The sequence below is a fragment of the Protopterus annectens genome, chromosome 9.part0, assembly GCF_019279795.1.
Source record: "Protopterus annectens isolate FY-2018-M chromosome 9.part0, PAN1.0, whole genome shotgun sequence".
Lineage (NCBI taxonomy): Eukaryota > Metazoa > Chordata > Ceratodontiformes > Protopteridae > Protopterus > Protopterus annectens.
Genome location: NC_056743.1, coordinates 1,586,008,472 through 1,586,031,941, shown reverse-complemented (window position 1 = coordinate 1,586,031,941; position 23,470 = coordinate 1,586,008,472).

Below are 23,470 nucleotides of genomic sequence, written 5' to 3'. Positions count from 1 at the left end.
ATAAAGCTGTTGCCCACAGCCATCCAGCTCTCACCTCTGGATAATGAAAGGCACCACTGAGTATGGGAACACCATCTATGCATATATCCAGGACTGAGCTAATGTTTTGTGTAGTGATGACCAAACCCTTTATCCTAAACCTCCAGATGACCTGCTGAAGGGCTGTTATGTGGTAAATACTGCACCACATCCTTGCTATCAGCTTCATTACAGGGTTCTGAGATCACTGCTGGTAAATCTCTAGACTTGCTAGCTTACTGCTTTATTGTCTTCACCAGTCATGGAGTTGCCACTTATTCCAAAACAGTGGGATGGTGATATGCTGTGGCTCTCAGAGGCTCCAAGCCCACTCCAATAAGTAATGGGATTGCCCTGCCTCTATACTTGCTTTTATGTTTTTGCACACATCCACAGAAGGATTTTCCAGTGGTAGTATTGCTACCCATAGTACCTGAAACCTTCTATCACCAGTGTACGTGAATCTGCCCTATGTGTCCTTCCCTCCTCCTTTAAGCACAATATGTGAGCTGTGTGTTATGATGCCCTGTGTCAAGTTTTGTCTGGCAGGTCAAAGTATGACACCTGTGCAGTTCTAGATTATAGGCCTCATGGTCTCTGAGATAAAATGGCTATAAGGGACATATTTATTTGGTGTGGCAATAACATGGAATTTTAAATTAAACAGAGTAGAAATGGCAGGCCTTATTTCAAACATATCAGCCTAAACCTGCAACCCCATCAACCCTCCTGTTAATCTGGCCCTTAATGCAGTCCTTCATGTGGTTTTGTCCATGCATACCATGCCACATATGGCTGTGACACCAGCAACTGCTGTAAACCTACATCGGTTCATTATTTACTGTGGTCCTTAAGTTCCCAGTCCTTGCCCATGACCTGCATGCTGGATGGAAACTGCTAACCACAATGACAGCTATCTGAGGTGGACCATTGTTATGGTGCCAATGTCTGTACATCCTTTGTCACCACCTTGCTGTCTTGCTGACTATTATCATTACTGGTTAGTGTAGTATAACTCAGCAGCATACTGGAAATATGCATACCATGCATATTTGTCCCCTTGGCTGCAGCACCTGTGGATTATGGTTAAACAAACTGGGCTGCTGTGTGGTGTATCTTGTTCCTCCTATAGGATGTGTGCTGCGACTACATTCTTATTATGGAATGACACAGCGGAAACTGCATTTAATTTCAGGCCTCCTGCGCAATTCTGGAGTGTATTTGCACATTATTGTTGGTGTATGGAATAAATGGACTGTCCTGTAGGGTATGTAATGTGTAGTAACTATGTTTCCTTTCTGGAATACACTAGTTTGGAGTGTTTTGCACAATTTTACTTGTGTGAAAATTAAATTATGGAAGCCCCCATTAGACATCTACATTGCCTACATTCCTATTTTGTAATATGATTGTTGGAGTTTCTATTCTTTTCAGTATCTTGTACCCTGCCTGGTTTGATGCATTTTGCTCAGTCTACTGCACCATGAAATATAATGGCACTCCCATGGAATATATGACTTAATCTTTATCCTCTCTCCAGACATTAGATGGAGACATTAATTTGTGTTTCTGCTAGAATCATTTATGGATTGTCGGCAACCACCTTTTTCTGGAACTTTTTTTTCAGAACTACAGTTGATTTACTGGAGTAGAGTGGCATGTATTTGACTGTTATAATTCTGTTAGGCACTTTCATTGGTGTTCTCTCTCTCCTCCATTCTGTACTACTCCCCCCCCACACACACACACACAAACACACACATGCATTTCAGCATCTTGGACCTCTGCTCACATCCATTCCTTCCCAGCATTTTGCATTTGGAAAGTATTCTGGGTTTCAATGCCATCTCTTCAGGAAATGCATGCATCAGTCCCCATGACACTTTCAGATATGTTTTTCTTTTTTGTTTCACCAAACTGCCAATTGCTACTTGAATTTGAGAGAGTTTAACTGCTTGAACAGCTTTACTTTCCATTTCATAGACCACAGCCACACTGCACCCAGTGAGCAGTAGGACAGCCGTGCAGAACTTTTCATTCTAGGAATTTAATATTACGTGGTGATCATTGTATATTTTTGGTAGGGAATGAAATGTATTACTGATTTTTAGCCATTTACAGATCTAAAGGAGTTTGCCTCCACTAATATGAATGACTTAGTCACTGCTTGTTCTAGATAACTTCACAAATCTGTCAATAATTTGCTGAAAATAATTTCCCTATAGTGATAAAAAGTATAGATTAACCAACATGTTAGGTCAACTGACAAAGACCATAATGCAGAGAAAAGCTGGAATTACTCAGCACAGGTTGAATAGAATTTAACTGTCTTTTAGTTTAATTTCTTTTTAGTTTAATTTCTCCAAATACTTAGTTTTTTTTTTACATATCTTGATGGAAATGGACCCCATTCCTAAGTCAGGAAATAATTTAAGTTAATGAAATCAGTATTGCTTCAGTCTCTGTTGTTAGCCAAGAGTGCTATTCTTAGCACCTACAATGTCCCCAGAACTGCCTCCTTCTACAGTTCATATGGGGGTTACATGTGTTAGTAGCATATTTAAGTATGACTGTAAATTATTTTTTTTTGTTAGTCTTGTTGCTCCTACTACTACTGGAGTTGTCTGGCTATCTTTCTTCAACACTGATTTCACTTCTGCTTACAAACCTTGATATTTTAAGACCTTTACAGACTTTTTGCCAAGTGCATGGTGTAGTGATAGGTATGCCCTTTGCTAACACCTACACAAATATTGTAATGCACATCTGGGCACTTATATTTATCCTATCATCTTTGAATACATATGTGGAAATGTTACATTTTACTGGCGCTTTGTTGATGACTTGTTCTTGATATGGCAAGGTGATGAAAGTTTATTTAATGATTTTTTTGATTATATTTCTGAGACATCTGAATTTTTAAAATTAAAAAAATATATATCTGTAGTACAAGAATAGATTTTTTAGATGTCACCATATTTAAGAACAGCGTTGTTGCCTCACAGTAAGATGCTGTCTGTTTCGATTCTCAGCTAGAGTGTCTTCTGCATTGAGACATGTGTGAATGGGCATACCTTCGTTGAAGGTTGTGCATCAGGGCTGGTAACTCGGCACTAAAAAATCAACTACCAATCATTAGCGGACCGGAGTTCCACTGTGGCGACCCCTAACTGGGAAAAACAGAAAGACACAACAACATGGCTGTATAGAAACAATGTTGTAGAAGAAACCTGTAAAGTGCAATTCATATTTATACTGAAATAGTAAGCACCCACATTTCATATTTAATAATGTCATACATAGCCAAATGATGAGAGTAGTGAGACTAAATACAATAGATAATGTGATGAATAACCAATTAGAAAATATGTTCAATGATTTTAGTAATAGAGGGCATGCCACTGAAATTACTAGAACTATTTGTAATGAGGTTAAAAATCAGTGTGATACCACAGCTAAGCCCATATTTTTAAATAACCAACCACATAGTAATAGGTCATGATCACAACATAGTACACTCAGTTGCAAGTTAACTATCAATAAAAATACCTCTCAAGTTAGAGACATCATAAAGAAATATTGGCACATTTTCCAGAATGTACCTAAACTAAATTCTGTGTTTCCATCACAACCTCTATTTGGTTATAAAAAATACTCAAATTGGAAACAATTATTATATTACAAGGAGCAGCCTTCTGTATAACCATATTTTCAGGGCATGCGAAAAGGCACATTTAAATGTGGAAAATGTGTGTGTTGTAACTATATTAAAACAGATAAGACATTTTCATGTCCAGTAGATGGTTCTGTGGTTACATTGAAAACATTTGGTAGATGTAATACAAAGAATGTAGTTTATTTGGCAAAATGTGTGTCATGTAATGTTTATTATGTTGATAAAATAAACCAGAAATTGAAATAGCATATCAGCAGTCATGTATCTGAGATAAAAAGATGTGTTTTAACCAATGCTGTTTATAAACACATTTTAGAAAATGGACATAATCATACATTTAAATTCTCTATACTAAGTGTTTTACACCACAACTTTTGGGGAGGGGACACTGTTCATACTACTGAAATGTCTGAACATTACTGGATATTGTGATTGAGAGCTCATGAACATGTCCCCCTGGATTAAATGGCTATGTCTCCCTTAAACCCCTATTGAAGAAAGTACATAAACATGTATAGCAATAAAAATATTTTGAGTGAATACTTTATACAGTTATGTGATTTTAAATCATTATAAGTGTTTTTTTACTTTGTATTACTATATTTCATTATGTTTTTATATCATGTGACTTTATATCATGTGACTAGTAATCATGTGATTTTGAAATATTTAACTGCTGCCTGAATTCAGTGAGATTTGTTTGCCTGAGGAAGGTGAAAGTGTTTTACTTGCAACATTAAAAATTTTCACTATTAAATGTTTTGGACTTCATTGGTTCTTCCAGTCTGACGTGATTTCCTGTGGATTTTGGTTTTATGATTTTTAATTACATACGACATAATAATCACTGTGTATAACAATTTCAGTGATCAGTGTTGATTTTGTCTTTTTTCTTGGACTACTATATCTAGTTTTCTAGCATCTTGTACTTTGAACTGTTGGTAATGGATGATCCTATGCAATATAAACTTCATCATTGTCAATATTGCTTTGTTGTTCATAATTCCAATGTTTCTCAGCTACTTCTGTATTGTAGTGTTTGAACAATCCCAGTGCAACTATCTTGCTGCATTATTGTCCCTTTCAGTATGCAGACCCTCAGCCATGAGTCTATCACATCTAGCAATGAGCTTTGTAATAACTGACTGTAGTTCTGTTTTACAGAACCTGCATTTGTCTGCTTCTTACACTTTTTCAAAGGATTTTGTAAACCAGCATGTAAGTGGCCTACTATCTTGGGCATCCGTTATTAGCCTTTCATCTTTTGGTTTCAATTTACCTCTGCTTAACATTCCTGTGTCAAATCTTGGTCAACATGAGGTTGCTCCAGAAGATATCTATACTTGCCACTATATTTGTGGACTTTTCACTTTTCTTTCCTTCTGTTCTAGTTCTTTACCTTATATTCTTTCTTTTTGTTAGTGCTTTCAGTTGCACTTTGATTATTGTCTTTCTCAGGTTTGATACCCCTTCTTGCTTTGTTCCGAACTGTTTCTGCTAAACTAAGCAAAGATATTACCTTAGATGTCTTCTCTTGATGCTTTAGAACTTTCACTTTGTTTGTTTCATTATGCACGTTTCCCTATATGTCAGTTTTTGTTACCCACAAGTTATCCCCTTGATGTTTGCATTATGCAATATATATAGTTAAGAAGGGGTCCTAAACATAACTTAAAAAGTTACAGTAGCAACTGTCAACCAAACCTGGTATTGGCTTTAGTGTTAACAGTTCAGAAAATTATGATTAACAGATTACAGAGTATATTTGCTTAAATATTGCTAACCAAATGACTAAAAAATAAAAAATAGTGAGGATTTCAGATTCTTCAAAATTTTTAAAATAAAGGGCTACACCTTGGCACTATACAAAGCAGTAACTTGTTCTTCACTAGAAGTTTTACTAGTATTTAAAAGTGTTTTACCTGTATTATCTTACTTAGAAAATAATGATCTGGTTATTGTCTATTAACAGCATTATCCTGGTCCTATGAGGCTTTAAAAATCCTGATGAAAAGTAAGAATGATAAAACTAGCTACATCGTTCATTATTCTGACTAGAAAGTTGTAAGAATCATCACATCAATACTGAATACGGATACTGCATTTAGTTAGCAATGAATATATAATTTGGATCCATTGCTACAGATCAGTGGGCAACACAGCACAGAATAAGCCAAATGGTGACTATACATGGAAATACTCCTGTGACAACAGAGCTATTCCTTGAAATCAAAACTATACATAAGGTAGGGAGGAAGACCCATTAATGAACCCTCATCCTCCTTTAAAGTAACCAAAGAATAGTATTACGGGTGGCCACAGCAACAAAAAAATTCTGATATAATGGTGCCAATGTTAGACAAGAGGAAGAAAAGAGACATAAAAGTACAGGATAACATAAAGCAAGTGGTTGCAGCATGCTACTAACATTTCAACAGGCTTACAATAAGGCTGTCCACACAGTGTCATTAATTAGCACTTGTATCACAATGAGAAAGTCATCAACGGCAAGAGCCCATGGTGCTACATTCCAAGTTTTTGAGGACTTTGGCCCCTGCAGCCTCATCTTTTCCATCCCTTAATGTATACCGTCTACATAACTGGATTTTCCTATGTGTGCCCACTGATCTGCTGCCCCAGATCCATATGATTCAGGTTAAAATCTGCATTTTATTAGTCAAGATAAAGGTCTTTAATGCCAACATAATGTTATTATAACACTTAACAAGGATGAATGTGCTAAAGAGATGATACAGGATTTATAAAAATGAGTAGCAAAGTTGTCTGGCCCTATGGATTTATTACAACTTTGTTTAAGAATCATCTTTTAACTTCAGTTGATAAAATGCAGACCGCTAAGGAGTTTTTATGAAACTAGAAAAGTAAAAGCACATTCTATAAATTTAAATATTGCACTGGTATGGCTTCATTATTTTTGCAAATCTGAAAACAGGTGTCTTGAAAACATTATAGGATACCTTTTTAGATGTGAAGTGTTTGTTCTGATGTAAAACAAGTATTTCATGGGTGTCTGTATTAATAATACTGGCCAAAAGCCTAGCAGCAGATTATGCTAAACCAGAATATAATTGCAGCATTCTAAGATAATTCATTGGCCTGCATGTTTAAACGTTTGGACCTTCCTGGTTTCCTATTTGGTTACAGGGTTTTCACTTGTGTTTTTCAACTTTTTCTAGCTTAGTTAGATTTTTTGAGGAATATCTCATTGAGATGGTCAAAATTTAGCCTCAAAGGATACTTTACTAATTAGTATTCTGTATGAGGAGATCAGCCACCTGGTGAGTTGAACACTTGCTCTGGGTGATGGTCTCTACTGATGAGACACCCTGACCCCATGAACAAAAACGAGGAAAAGGGAGTCGATGCCGATGATGAGACCTTAAATGCAACCCACCCAATGATGAGCACAATATTAAAACCGAAACTTATCACAAGGAACAGGAACTCACAGAATACTAATGTAGCTGCTTTAGGGGCACTTGACAACACTGAATACCATTAAACTGACATTACGTATCCAAGCACAAGACTAATTATCTAATGACTATGGTACAAAACTCTTCTGTGCAACTTAAATTTCACTTTTACATTCATCCCAGAAAACACTGGCTGCTTAATCTCCTTACCTCTCCAACATATAAACTCATAACCATGGCTTCCCCATCTGCCCCATCCTTTCCCTATTATATATCTAATACTCACTTGTCCTGTTGTAGCTCTTAGTATTCTACAGTTTCTACTCTCTTCACTGCTACAGTTTCTCCTCATACTTATTTATCCTATGGCCATTCTTTTGGCTGGACCACAACCTGGATTATGCATTGTATAGTCCTGATTCTACTTCTTTTTAGACCTTCTTGTAAATACATGTTTATTTTTTACATCACTATAATCTATAATTTATACCTTTAATACTGCTTTACTGTTGAGATTATGAATGTAGGTAACCCTGGCTGTGCCTGCAAATAGTCAAATTTGATCAGTGCTCTACCATGGTAACCAAAAACTTATAATTTGTGTCTTACCAGCCTAAGCAAAATGGTTTTCTACTGCTAAGACCCACATACTTGTGTTTAGCAATGTTGCTATGATTACTGAACCCTCCTGGGGTATTCATTTAGTAGAATGAAGAAGGGGAGTTTGTAGGTAAGTGAAACAAAGACATACAAGCAAGAAAAGCTTTTACGGATAAGAAGAAAAATCCTACCAATAAAATGCTACCCCTTGTACCTTCTTTGGATCTTCCAAATGACACATTAAGTGTTATTTTGATATTTATGGTTCAGATTTTATATATGCATCATGTCCTGCCACCACTGTGTCATATAAAACAGCTTTAAGTAATGTTTTAGGCTTAAGTTGCATTTCTTGCTGGCATGCTATCTCAGTTTTTGATTTTATATATATATATATATATATATATATATATATATATATATATATATAAAGTGTCAGAATAGTTTCCATTTTTGATTATCTGAAGCAGCAATTGGCTTATTTCTGGCGTCATTCCAAGGGTATCCTGTATCTGTCTGCCTGGGATGATGTGGTTGACAAGCCTCATTGCTTTGCCAGAGATGGCTTCCATCTGTCAACACCGGGATTCCAGATCCTGGCCAAGGCTCCTGCCTCCCCCATTGTGCCTTCTTTAGGCAATGTCTTAAAGACAAATCTTCCAACATAAAAGATCTGTCAAAAAACAAAGTGAAGGTCATGCTGCTAAACAACAGGAGCCTTAACCTGAAAATGCACTCACTGGAGGCTCTCCTTGCACTGGAAGATGCTGATGTCTGTGCAGTCATGGAAACCTGGTTCAGGGCTGCAGAGAGCACCCTTGCCTTACCAGGTTATACCTCATTCCACACATTCTGACCCCAAAATGAGGTCAGGAAGACTAAGGGTGGTGGAGTTTCTATCTTCATTAATGATAGGCACACCTCCAGACTGGACTGCCAGCATGAACTACTCCAGGTACAACTGACAGTTGGCAAGACACCCATCCATGTTATAGCCAGCTATAGATGCCCTCCATGACTCAGGATACCCACTCTTCCTACCTGGATCTACTTAACTCCATCAGGGTTCTCCCTAACACCCTGATCCTTGGTGACTTCAACTAACCCACCATAGACTGGGTGAACTATTCTGCACTAATACACTCAATGATTCCTTGACTTCGTAAATTCTAACACACTAGACTAGCTCGTCTCATTCCCCACAAGGGGAGATAACATTCTGGGCTTGGCTCTCACCAAAATGGGTAACCGATGCACCACTCCCATAGTATATTCGTCCCTGGTGAGATCAGATCATTGGAATGTCTCATTAGAAGTTTCTCCTCAAATTATGTTGACATACTGCAAGAGGGTCTTCCAGCAACTAATGACTGGTGCCAAAGTCATGGCCTCAAGCTAAATGCAAAAAAATGTATCATCATCATCATACCATTCAGCAGAAACACAGCCCCTACTGTTTACCACATCAATGGCAACCCCCTAAACACACAACCTGCAGTGAGAGACCTGTGTACTCAGGTTGATAACAATCTCACATTCAACCATCATATAGCAACAGTGGTCAGAAAAGCCTTTTACTTGGTTCATCTCATAAGTAAAGGGATTGCATCCAGAAAAAGGAGGTCATTACCTCCCTGTACTCCTCCCTCATTAGACCAGTAATTGAGTATGTACCTCTCCAAACATCTGCACCAACTGGAAAGGCTCTAAAAACGTGCTCACTATGACCACCAAAAGAACAAAGCAGTTGTGAAGAAATCCAGCACAGCAGAAAAAAGTTTATATCCTTAATTAGATAAATAAATAAAACCAAATGTGAAATGCACAATGGTAAGTGCAGATCTGATGAAGTTTTGGGAACAAGACGAAAGCACACATCATTGTGTATTTCACATTTGGTTTTATTTATTTATCTAATTAAAGATATCAACTTTTTTCCATCATGCTGGATTTCTTACCAGCTGGAAAGGCCACAGAAATACCTCACAAAGAGAATCCATGTTCTCCAACACCTGTCCTATGTTGACAGACTCAAATCACTATCACTCTACTCGGTATCATACAGATTGCTCAGAGGTGATATGTGTCTCGCCTAGAATCTCAGACCCTGCCCTACTAAAGATGCTCCATATCTGTAAGTCTAACTCCTCACACATTACCTGCTCAAAAGGCCTGAATCTAATATGTGACTTCAACAAAACCTGCTGGAGAGGCAGGTTTGTCTCCCAGAGGCTGAAACAGAATACCTCGCTGACCCTCTTCAAGCTCAACCTTGATGAGTGGATGGGAAACCACAAATTGGTCCCAGGGGTTCCACCTGTGTCCCTCATTGACAGGGGTGACAAGCGCTGACTGTGGTTTCTTTTTGGGGATAAACTCTTGGCTATGCTTGTAAGGGCCCCAGGGCCATTAGCCTAGTAACCTCCTATGAGCCTATGAAGACCATTTACATTCCATGAAATTACATACAGATCAGCCATATGAAGTCCAGAACCTTTTGAATGTTGGTATGCTGACCTTTAAAGAGGAATGAATAATAAATAAAACAGATGGTACAAGAGTGATACATTTTGAAGAGCTAAAAGATGAAAGGGATGCTTGAACCAGCTACTGAAAAGTAATGCTTGTCATTTCTAAATTGTGATAACAGTAGGTTAAGAGAATTATTAAAAAAAAAAATCATCAGAAAACACAAACTACAAACACATTTTCCTAGGTGCAGGTCTTTGAATGAAGGCATAAAGCTCCTCATCTTGTCAGGAAACATTGACAATACAGAATTATATGCATACAAGGATCACTGTGAGTGGTAGGCTCAAGCAGGAATGCTGAATAAATATCTTGGCTACAGTCCAGCTTCTGGAATTCTGAAAAATCAGAACTCTATCACAAAATCTAGTATAGATTTTTGACTCTTAGAAATCTGATTGGATCCTATTCGTATTGTCCTTACACCACATATAACATTAGACAAAATGGCTCTACAGGTGAACAATAACATTGTTTTACTTATTTTATTTATTTAACATTTTTTACCGAGAAAGTCCAACTGAGACAGAGCCCATTTTTCAGTGGAGGCTTGGGTAATAAAGTCCAGATGCATGTCTTTGGAATTAGGATAATATGCTGGAAGTCTAATTTTTTGGACAGGGACATGCTGGTGTCTATGCTGTTATCCTGCCACCTAGTTTTCTGAGGACTGTATCCCAGTTATGGTTATCACATGGATACTTTTTCCATAGTGGGGGTGAGACGATAAAAATCTGTATTTTGCTTGGGGGGCTATGACCCTTTGCATCCCTGATATGGCAGATCTTTTTCTACACCCCAGTCTCTAAATATACTACTTCTGACATTGTACTGCATTAACCAAAATGTTAACAATGTGTTAATTGTTCTCCCTACTGGTGTGACCTCTGAAGTAGTACACTTGGAGACCGTATGTGCAACATCAAGTGAGCGCAGCCCCACTCAAACAAATTTCAAACACATTACTGCTATGATCAACCGGGAGAAAAAGACAATAAAAGATCAACTCCCCCCCCCTTTCTCCATTTTCTACATGGGGTCAGGGTGTTGTGTTAACTGTGTTTCTCTCTCTCTCTCTCATGTCAATGCCACTCTCCTACCTTCTTCAAAACTCATGTCTGACTGTTGCAGGTCTTCCCTCACACAGTCTATTAATCTCTTTGCTGGATGCCTTCATTTCTTCTTGCATTCTTTCTGTCTGTCCCAAATCTTTTTCATCAGATTATCTTCTGCTTTTGTGCACATATCCTATGTATTGTATTTGTAACAGTGCTTTAACTTGCTTAATGTAACAGTTTTTCTGTATGTATGTATGGAGCTTTTCTCCCCGGGCCTCCGCTGAAAATGGACAGGTATCCAGTCAGACTGTACCGGTCAACAAATGTAAAATAAATAAATGTGCCTAAATAACGTTAATCTGTTCTCTTTGAACCTCTCTGCAATTAGAGCTACCTGGGGTTCTGCTCTGATGTCCTCATTTCTTCATGTGTTCCACAGTGTGTATTCTACCACCCATCTCGGGTACTTCATTGCCATCATTTGTCGCTTCCTCAGCTGCTCTGCCTTCACTTCCCAGGTTTCTGTACCATACAGTAGTATTGGTTGTACCACTGTTTTTTATACCTTGCTTTTCAGCTTCTTTGGCATTCTACTGTCACTCACTGCCCCTGACCCTCTGTGCCAGTTGGCCACAGCCCTTCCCTTCTGTTCAACCACCCCTCCAATATACTTGAAGCTATTTAGCTTTTGTTCAGCCGAAGCTTCACCTTTTCAGCTATTTTTCCAGCTATCTCAATTTTCAGCTTATTTGATTTTCCTCATATGCTGTCATGACAACTGTCTTGCCTGTGCTCAGTTTCATCCTGCGTGCTTTCAGTTTTGCATTCCATTTCCCTATCATTTGCAGGCATTCCTGTTCAGAGTCTGCTTGTAATATTACATCATCTGTGTACAGTAGCTTTACTGAGCTTTCCCCTCTGACCTGTTTGCTAATGTAGGCGATCACCAGTATGAACAGCTGTGGGCTCTGAGTTGAACCCTGGTGCACACTCACCCCAATGGGAACCATTCTGGAAGTTCAAACACTGTTTGTACTTGTATCAATGGCTCCTTGTACATAGTCTGCACTAATTCGACCAATGTTTCTGGGACTTTGAACCACTGCAGGACTGCCTAAATCATCTTTCTTAAGTTCTTGTCATGTGCTTTCTGAGTCTAGGAATGCTCACTTGGGCTCTTACTTCATCTGTAGCTTCTTCTTGACTGTTGCCGTACTTCAAGCATTGGCTTGGTTGTGCTACATCCTGATGTGAATCTGAACTGCTTGTTTTTCATCATCCTTTCTACAGCTCTTCATATTCATTTAATAGTCAACCTTTCCAATACTTTCATGCAGCATGACAGGAGATTGCTACCTCTATGCTGGCCACAGTTAGGAAAAGCCCCATTTGTTCTCATACACTGGCATTAGGAATGCTTATTCTCCAGTCAGCTGGGATATGCTTGTCTTCTCCATACTACCGTGACTACCTTCTGGAACCATTTCTCCCCTAATTCACACAATAGCTTGATCATATCTGTCATGACCTCATCTTTATTTTCCTTAGTGCTGTTCTTACTTCTCTTCTATGGTGGGCTCCTCTTCTTGTCTTATCCTAGGCTGTACTTGATAAACCAAAGAAACTGTCAACTAGTAAAACACAAAATATGAGCCAGCAGACAAGATGCCAAACAATCCTTCCAAAGGTAGGATGATATTCAGTTAATAATGAACCAAAACCACCAGGTAACCAAATAACAGAATCCAAAAACGAAATCCAAAAACAAGGTTTAATTGAAGGCTAGTGTCTGGGGCAGTATGGCTTCTGTGGGGTTTTCTTCATTCAGAAACTGCTAGAAGTACTCCCTCCATCTGCCTTTGCTGTCCTGTGGACTGCTGAACAGATTGCTATTGACATCCTTTATGAATGTTATCTGGTGACTATCTTCGTTATCTTTGTCTTTGCCTTGCGACATTATAAAGTTTTTGTGAAAGTTATTGAGTTACTTTTCAGAAGCAAGTAGAGTGCCTCAGATGCCTTGTTATAAGCAATTGTGACTGCTCCTTTAGCCTTTTTGTCAGCCAACCAGTATTCATTTTTAACCTGCTCCATCTTTTTTATATCCTACTTTTTCCTGCAGTCCTGTCTTTGAAAAAGTCCTAAACTTCTGTATTCAGCCTCCAGCTTTCCTTATGCAGCTTATTTCCGTAACTTGCTCGGTCACATATCTTTTCTATCATCCTCATAAATGCTGTTTTGAGACTCTGCCATTCTATTTCCACTTTTTTTCTGAGGTGCTAGAGGCCTAGGTATTTCCTTGAACTATTTTGCTTTCTCTCAAATATCCAGGTCTTCATCCTAATCTCTGCTGACCTTGCAGCCTTCTCTGAACACTGTTTGCAGCTGGTTGTGGACACCACTGCTTTATGCTGTGGACCAACTGTTTCACTGAGGATGACTTTTCAATCTCTGATTCCACTCCCAATGCCCATTCCCTACTAGGAGGAAGTCTGCCTGAGTTGCATGTTGACTACTCGTGTGCAGTCTTGTTACTGTCTCTCTTGCTGAACCATATGCTGGTCACCATCAAGCCATTTGCAAGACAGAAGTCTAGAATGGTGTCTTGTTCTTTATTCCTGTTGGCCCACTCATGTAGACTAAAGAAGTTCTTCTATTGGACAGACAGAACAGGTTATGAGCATTCAGATTCCTGATTATCAGCACAAACTCATGTTGTCCTGCTTTATCTAGTAGGCCTTGTAAATGTTGCCTGAATACACTGTTTTCCTCATTATCATAACCCTGGTAAGAGGCATAGCTATGATTATTAATACTGCCCTGTCTTTATAATGCAGTCTGATTGCCATGTGTTTATCACTAACTCTGATTACATCCATGTCTTTAGGAGACTCTCCCTCACCACAATTCCCACAACATTGCTAGTCTGTCATCCCCCTGAGAAGTAGTCTGTGGATCCCAAACCAAATGGCTTTGCTGCAGTGCCCTTCCATCTTGTTTCCTGGATACACAGAATGTCCACCCTTCTTCTTACTATCATGTCATTCACTTTCAAGCTGTGTCCTGTCAGCAAACCTATATTGAGTGTAACAATATGTAGCAATCTTTAGTTCCTGTCTGTCAAATTTATTGTGTGATGTCCAGCTTTCATTCAACAGAGCTATTCCAGGTAACCCAAGCTGGACAACCGGACACCAGATGGCCATTAGCTTGGATCCTTGGTGTAGGTTGGAATAGGCTGGATCCTCAACCAACTTATCACCTGCAAATGCCTATATCAATTTTTGGCAACATAGACAATGTGACCAAATCACCTAAAGCCAACTGGCTAGCCCTGATAGTGTGCACAGGCAGTGATCCATGTTATCCTACTGATACTGTGCAGCACAGTTCATGCCTAATGCAGTAGGTCGATACAACTCTTTCCTCGCTAGGCACCAAGAGTCTGTCCTGCTCACACATCCAGTCAGTATTTTGGTGAATTTGATGTGGAAACAAACAGATTATTTTTGGAAGATGTGAGGAACCATACAGAGATAGAACATGTAAACTCCACACAGGCATTGATTGGCCAGAGGTCAGGACTGAACCTTCTACTTTGTGTAAGGGAGGGAAAGACTAACTGTTATGCACAAGTTGTTGCTTTCTAGTACTTAGCAAGTAGTTCAGCTCCATTCATAGAAATTATCATCCACTGGAAACATAACTCATTTTTACAAGGAATAGTCTTGAAGTGAACAAGGAAATTTAAAAAGTTTTTTTGATCAACACATTTCTTCTTGTGCAGAGAAATGCATAAAAAAGCTATTAAAATACTTTCTTTACTAACACTTCAGGATCATTTATTTGACACGATTCTTTACTTCAGCAGCTCTACTTAAACTGTCTGCACACAGAGAGCTGCCTGCTGAAATTCCAAGGACCATGATTGCGGGTCTTGGAAAATGAAATTACAAGTGAGATGAGGCAACACATATTAAATCTGAGGTCATAATATTGCAGAGTACCCCTTTTATTCTGAGACTCAGTAAAATCAGAGATAAACTGGCAGGGGTGTAGGGAATACATATGGAGAGTAGCAGGACTGTGGGGATTGGGGGAATGGGATTCGTGATTATCCATTGAAGGATTACTCCTCTACTCCTCAGTGGAAAATGCATGAGTGTGAATTGCTGAAAACCATTTTCAGAGCTTATGATTTCAAGCTTTTTGCAGGGGAAGTAAGCCTCCTGTGCCATTCCCCCTCCCCTGTAAGGGTAGGCACCGCCCCCCAACTTTTAAATACCAAAAAAAAAAAAAGAAGAAAGTGCAACAACTCCTGTTCAATGAAAGTAGCTTTTAGCGATTCAGTGTTCAAGCATAATCCACGTTCCTGGGGAATGCACATGGAGAAGACCCTGCAAAATTACTTTAAAGTTGTAATAGCAAGTTTCAGACATTGCATTATTTTTAATCACAGCTTATTTTTGACTTGTCAGGACATTCAAATTTGGCTCTACTTCTGACAAGAAGCCAGCCTAAGTAGTCTTAGAATGCAGAGTGGATGTTCTTGTCTACACTGTCTTGTACTGCAACTGTCAAGATAATGAATTCATGCACTATGTGGTCTGCAATCCATGACAATAATCCACACCTTCAAACCTGAGTCACAAAACACAAGAGGAAAGCAGGTAAAACATATCTAACCATCTTAAACAAAAACAGAAGCTAGTAAACTCAATGTAAAGACAGATTCATACTTTAAGCATTTGAATGCCGGTACATTTGAATTTTATATGGACACCTTCTGCTGAAATAAGTCATACACAACAGCACATCAATTTACACACCACCAATGTCATTTTCTTATTCATGTGTCTTGCAGAATGTGTTCATAGGTAGAGTAGGATTGCCTTTTTTTCATTTTTGAAACTGCTCTTCCTGCAGAGGGTCGCAATGGTTGCAAGTTGAGAAAGGAAGGAAAGACCAGATTTCGCAGTAACAGTCTTCAGCTCATCTCATGGATTCCTCAGACAGACACAATTCCTCAAAAAGCATCCTTCATGTGTTGGGACCTCAAGGCAGTGAGCTGTTTCTGATACACCTCCTGTGGGAGCTGCTCTCACATCATAGGTTCATACTAGGCTATCTGCCCTGGGGCATTTATAAGCCTAGCCAGAGTGTGTTTGGCTTTCGCCACCCATTTTAAATTAATTTTGCTATGCCCTTTTTCGAGGTTACTATACTGTGCCTCTGTCTAACAGTGACACAGAAGTGATACCCGGGGTAAACCTACGATCCCCCATCCACTCATCCTAATCATCCTAACAAGATGTCCACATTGCCTCAACTGAATCCACCCAAATGTGACTGCATGCTGAGATCCTTCTGGATGGTGATTTCCCTCTCTCTGTCACAGACAGTAAGTTCATCTACCTGGGAAAGGAATATTATTTCTTCTGCTGTATCTGTGGTCTCATCCTTTTTGTTATTATTCAGAAAATGATAAATAAAACTGAAAGCTTCAGCTTATGACTTACTTCTCGAACACAGTCTAGTACAACACCTGAAGTTATGGTACCAATGCACAAATCCTGTTCTCAATCCTGTGATCCCCTGCACTCTCACTCATGAGTAAGATTGAGTATACTTAATAGAGTATTAAGGGGTAGTAATTCACTCTGTTCTGGGAGACGACAATGACGTGATTTTTTTTTTTTTATCCAAACTGCTTTACATTCAGCAGTGAATTACTCCAGTGCATGCGATCATGGGTCTATATTATAAGTTTGAAGTTTGATAACTTCGAATCTCATATGATCGACATCATATGAGCGAAGTTTTCAAACAATGAATGTTTCAATGGAGATCGCTGTAGGGAATATTTCCCTTCACTTCAATGCAGTGCGATCTCGGAGTTGGTATATTTCAAGTAGCAGGGGGGGTGGGGGGTACAGGGGGGCTTGCCCCCCTGTATAGAGTGTTCGGGTAGTTTTTTTATTTTTAGTTTGTTTATATTTTATGTTCGATGTTTGAAAACTTTGTTCATATGAAGTCGATCATATGAGATTCAAAGTTTTCAGACTTCGAACATATAATATAAACCCTGCGATCACAGCCACTGGAGACTAAGACATCATCTGCAAATGATAAAAATGCAACACTTTCATCCTCAGACTTGGTAGCCTCCAGACCTTGGCTGCACCTTGATATCCTATACATGAAAATTACAAACAGAAGTGGAGATGAGACTTGACTGACCTGCATTGGAAATTAGAACATGTTCAACTTAACACCAAGAATGTGTGTACAACTCTCTCTCCTCAAATATACCATGTAGAAGCTTCCCTGACACCTCTTAGAATTGCTGTTCTTCTCAGAAGATATTTTATGGTACACTTTTATGTACCTTATCAAAGTCCACAAAACTCAGAGACCTTATTGGTAAACTCCCATAATCCTTTCAATATCTGTGCAAGGACAAAAAGTTGATTGAGTTTTTCAAGGCCATTACGGAATCCACACTATCTCTCCTGAGTCAGAGGCTTGATTAATAAATGATACCACCTCGTCACCTTTTAGCATCCTGGCACACACTTTCTTATGGAGGCAGATGATTATTATCCCTTTATGATATGAAACCATCCTCCTCTCCTAATTTATGAAAAATAGGACCACTACCCCAGTTTCTTAATTTAGAAGTACTTTCCTAAGCTTTCCATGGAACAGAAAAAGGCATACTAACCATGACATAACAACAGCAACTATTGTCTCTAGTATTTTGGGACAGATGTCATCCACCCAGGACTACTCCCACAGCAGAACTATTCAATTATTGCAGCAATCTCATCTATTAGAATGGATCCGATTCCACTCTCTGCTTAAGGCACTGGCCTCATCAAAGTAGAGCATTATCATCATCAACCCCCTTTTTCCCACTTTCTACATGGGGTTAGGGTGTTGTGTTAACTATTGCCATCTCTTTCTCGGTTCAGTGCTACACTGCTGCCTTCTTCGACACTAATACTGGACTGTCACAGATCTTCTCTCACACAATCTATCCACCTCTTTGCTGGTTGCCCTCATTTCCTCTTAGCTTCTTCCCGTCTGTCCCAAATCTTTTTCACCAGATTGTCTTCTACTTTTCTACCTGAACCATCATAAGCTATTCTGTTTGATCTTTTCTGCAATTGGAGTTACTTTGGCTTCTGCTTTTACGTCCTCATTTTTTTCATCTGTCCTACAGTGTGCATCCTGCCACCCTTCTCAGCACTTCATTTCCATCACCTCTAGCTTTCTCATCTGTTCTGCCTTTACTGCCCAGGTTCATGACCATACAGTAGTACTGGTCGCACTACTGATTTGTATACCTTACTTTTCAGCTTCTTTGGCATTATTCTTTAATACACTACACCTGACACACTCTGCCAGTTGGCTACAGCTCCTCTGATTCTAGCTGTGACCTCATCATTCAGACTTCTCTTCTCCTCAACCACCCCTCCCAGATACCTGAAGCTATTTACTTGTTCCACTACCTTCAGTTCTATCTCAATTCACAACTTCTTCTGATTACCCAAATTTGCTGCCATTACTGCTGTCGTATTTGTACTTTGTTTCATTCCCTATGCCTTCAGTTTTGCATTCCATTCTCCTAGCCTTTGCTGAAGTCCTTGCTCAGAGTCTGCCTGTAATGCCACATCATCTGCATACAGCAACTTTGTTGATCTGTCCCCGCCAACATGTTTGCTAATGTAGTCCAACACCAGTATGAACAGCAGTTGGCTCAGAGTTGAACCCTGGTCCACGCCCACTCCCACTGGGAACCCATCTGTGAGGCCGAACACTGTTCATACTTGAGTCACTGGGTCCATGTACATAGAATGCACTAATTCTACCAGTGTCTCTGGGACTTCGAAGCACCACAGTACTGCCCAAGTCAGCTTTCCTGGGACCTTGGCATATGCTATCTACAAGTCTAGGAATGCCCAATTGAACTCTTACCTCATCTCTAACTTCTTCTCAGCTATCTGTCTCACTACAAACATTGGGTCAGTTCTGCTGCATCCTGATCTGAATCCAAACTGTTCATCTCCCATCTTATTTTCTACTACTCTGTGTATCTATTTATCAATCACCTTCTCCAGAACTTTCATACAATGTGACAGGAGTTTGATACCTCCATATTGCCCACAGTTGTGAATGTTCCCTTTGTTCTTGAACAATGGCACTAGTATGCTTATTCTCTAGTCATCTGAATTGGTGAGCAGGTTGTTGCTGGCATCCCTTATGAAGGGTGTCTGTCTATCTTCTTTATCTTTCTGTCTTTGCCTGATAGAGTTTCTTTGTGCCACCTACCGAGTCACTTTCCAGAAGCTGGTGGAGTACCTCTGATGCCCTGTTCTTTGCAATTGCAACTCTCTTCTTAGCTTCTTTGTTTGCCAGTATTCCTTCCTTGCCTAGTCCATCTTTTCTACTCGCACTTTTTCCTGCATTCCTTCTTTCTTTTGATGACTTCCTGGACTTCTGCTGCATTCCACCACCACCAGCTTTCCTACGTACCATATTTCCATACTTGGCTCGGACATATACCTGTTCTGTGGTCCTGACACATGCTGTTTTGAGGTGCTGTCATTCTTCTTCTGCAACTACACCTATTTCCTCCTCTTCTTGGGGGTGCTAGAGCCCTTTGTAATTCCTTGAACTGTAGTACTTTCTCTCCAGTCAACTACCACTTCTTCAGCCTGGTTTCTGTTGACATTAGAGCCTTCTCTGACCATTGTTTGCAGCTGAATGTGGCAACCAGTGGTTTATGCTGTGGGCTGACTGTTTCACTGGGGATGACTTTGCAAACACTGATTCTATGCCAGTGCCCTTTCCTTACTAGGAGGATGTCCACCTGAATTGCATGTTAGCCACTTTTCTATGTGATGTGACTGCCTCTCTTGCTGAACTGTGTGTTGGCCACTATCAAGCCATTTGCCAGACAGAAGGCCTCCCCTTCTTTATTCCTGTTGCCCCATCCATGTGGACTTAGACAGTCCTTGTATCCTGTTCTGTCTGTCCTGATATGTGCATTCAAGTCACCCATTATCAACATTAATTCATGTTGCCCTGCTTTACCTAGTAGGTCTGCAACTGTTGTATGAATGCACTCTTATCCTCAGTCTCACAACCTTGCTAAGGGGCATAGGCTTAGATTATAAATACTGCCTTATCATAACACTGGAGTCTGATTGTCATGAGTCTGTCACTAATTCTGATGATATCCCTCACTGCCTTCTGAAGTCTTTCTCACCACAATATCTACACCATTTTTAGTCTGTCCTCCTCCTGAGTAGTAGACTCTGGATCCCAAGCCGAGTGTCTTTGCTACACTACCCTTTCATCTTGTTTCCTGAATACATAAGATGTCTGGCCTCCTTCATGCCATCATGTCATCCACTTCCAAGCTGCATCCTGTCAGTGAACCTACACTGACTGTAGCAATTCTTAGTTCATGTTTGGCAGGTTGATTGGTTTTACATCCAGCTTTCGCTCAACAAAGCTATCCCAGGTAACCGAGGCTGGGCAGCTGGACACCAGCTGGCTAGTAGCTTACTGACCCTCACGTAGGTCCAAGTAGGCCATGTCCTCAACCTACTTATCACTGGCAAATGCCCATGTCCATTTAGCGACATTAGTCAATATGACCAAATCACTTAGAGCTATATGTTACACTGTTGAGTGGCTAGCCCTTTCACGGTGCACAGTCTGTGATCTATGTTCTCCTATCTTGAGCATACTGCATGCCACAGTAGATGCCTAAAGTGGTTGGTCTGTACAACTCTTCCCCCTATAGGGGGCCATGTAGAGTCTGTGCTGCTGCTGCCCACACCTCCATTCATTGGTGGGTTTGAGATGGAAATAATCAGCATGTTTTTCAGAGGTGGGAAGAATCCCACAGAGACACAGGGAGAACATGCAAACTCCAAACTGGCATTGGCTGTATGTTCAGGATCAAACCTTGTATCTTATGCATGGGAGGCAAAGAACTTAACCATTATGGCATCTGGTCTACTAGGTAATGTCCACCAGATTCATACTTTTTCACCTCTCAAAAATGAGGTCAGTTAAACCCAGTGTTTTCCAGACCCTCTAAGACTGTCCAAATGTCATTCTTCATGGCTTTGCTAAATTTCTCCAACACCTGCGTCTTCACCTTTTTGACTACAACAGCTATCTTCCTGGCTTGTCTGTAGTTCTCAATTAAATCTGAGGAGTCTGTTTTTTTTTTTTTTGTTAATTTGAAAGCTTCCTTCAGCAGTAGTGTACACCAGCTGATCCAAGGATTATCACTAAAACAAACTCCATTCACCTTTTGGCCAGAGATTTTTTCATTGCCTGAAGTACTGAGTTCTTGAGCAGAGTCCATTAAGACTCCTCATACCCCATCCTTCCTAGATATATGGAAGATACACTTCTGGAGGTGGGAGTTGAATTCATACACAGAAGCATAGATATTTCCAGGCCACTCTCTCCACACATTTGGATATCAAGGGATTGTCCAACTACTGCCACAGCCATGTGTCGTAACCCATGACCAAATGTTGATCAACCAACAACTGAGCACCTCTCTTGACCTCGGTGTCCAGATCATATGACCTCATGCCTGATGTCTCGACCATAAAGTCAGTCACTGACCTCTGACACAAGATGCACTGGTACCAAGTACACAATCCACTTTCACAAAAAGAAGTCAATAATTTGATAAAAACTATATAATTAAATATATTTTCCCAGATCCCAATCCCCTAAAATGGCTAAATCCAGAATGTGCTTTGCATGTATGCTGTACTGTGAGACTGTAGCATGTGCTACTGATGTTTTCACCTTTGCAAGGTTTCTGTCTTTTACCCATGGTTGTGCTAACATGTAGGGTAAGTAAGGAAGAAGTCAGAGGTGATGTTTGCTGCATAGGAGTGTACATGTGTCAAACCATGGAGAAGAAAAGTTTTTGAACTATAGTCCAGTTTCTCTTCATCATCAGAGTCAGAGGAGTTTGAAGGTCTCTCATCTCTTCCTCATGGTAGTGAAGACTCCTAACACATAGGGCTACACAAAAACTGGGTGTAGGGTACAAAGAAAATGAAAAAAACCCATGTGTTAGCACTGCCCAAACCTGGAAGATAGTCTTGCCAGGTTCATTGGGAGCAGTCATATTCACAGGCAGTTCTGTCTGGGTAAAGGGGGAATCTTGGAAACAAACAACGTTTTAACATGACAGGCAGCCATTACTTGGGGAATACTTGAGGAAGGGATCCCTGGATTCCCACTTCAAGGTGCAGATTTCTTCCTTCACTACAAATGTTTGGCTACAGCCCTCCTCTTGTTTGATAATCAAGCAGCATTCAAAAGCAGGCATCCAGATGCTGACATTTGAACAGCTCAAGGTTTGAACTTCACTGTCATGGGATGTGCTAGTGGCTACAGTTATAATGACATCTTGATGTGTGAGTATGATGACCTTTTGAGGTGCTATGTCAGAGAAAAGTCTGGAGCAAACACATGATAGGGACTGGTTGAATGCTTTCACTAAATTGGCACCTACGGACCTGAGGGTATCCTCTTATGTTGAAAGCTCCATGGTGTCCCTTTCTTTCTCCCTGCAGGTGCTCTTCTCCTACTTTTTGACTGGACATATGTGCCTCTCTGCTGCTCTGTGTCCACAGACATGGTGGGAGACCTTCAGTAACACCGTGGGTCTTTGTTTGACCTGATATACCTGGAGAGTTTCCTGCCTTCTTTTAATGTTGTTATGATGAAACCCCTGGCAAATTATACAGCTATAACCAACATGATCTGGGGCAGGGGAAGTGGGGGGTGGCAAGAAACCCACCAGAAATGGAAGTCTTTGTGGGAAATGTGTCACTTACAGGCACAGTGGTTAACATGCACAACAGTAGCCATATCCCACAATTATTTGTACAAAAGTATCTCTCTCTCTCTCTCTCTACATGTATATATATATATATATATATATATATATATATATATATATATATAAGTATCATAGTGCAGGTGACTCACTCACTCAAATAGTGCAGCTAATCTACGGAACCACATCTCACTAACAATGACAGCCGTTCAAAATGAAAACTCATTTAAAACACAATTAAAATTTCACCTATCAAATC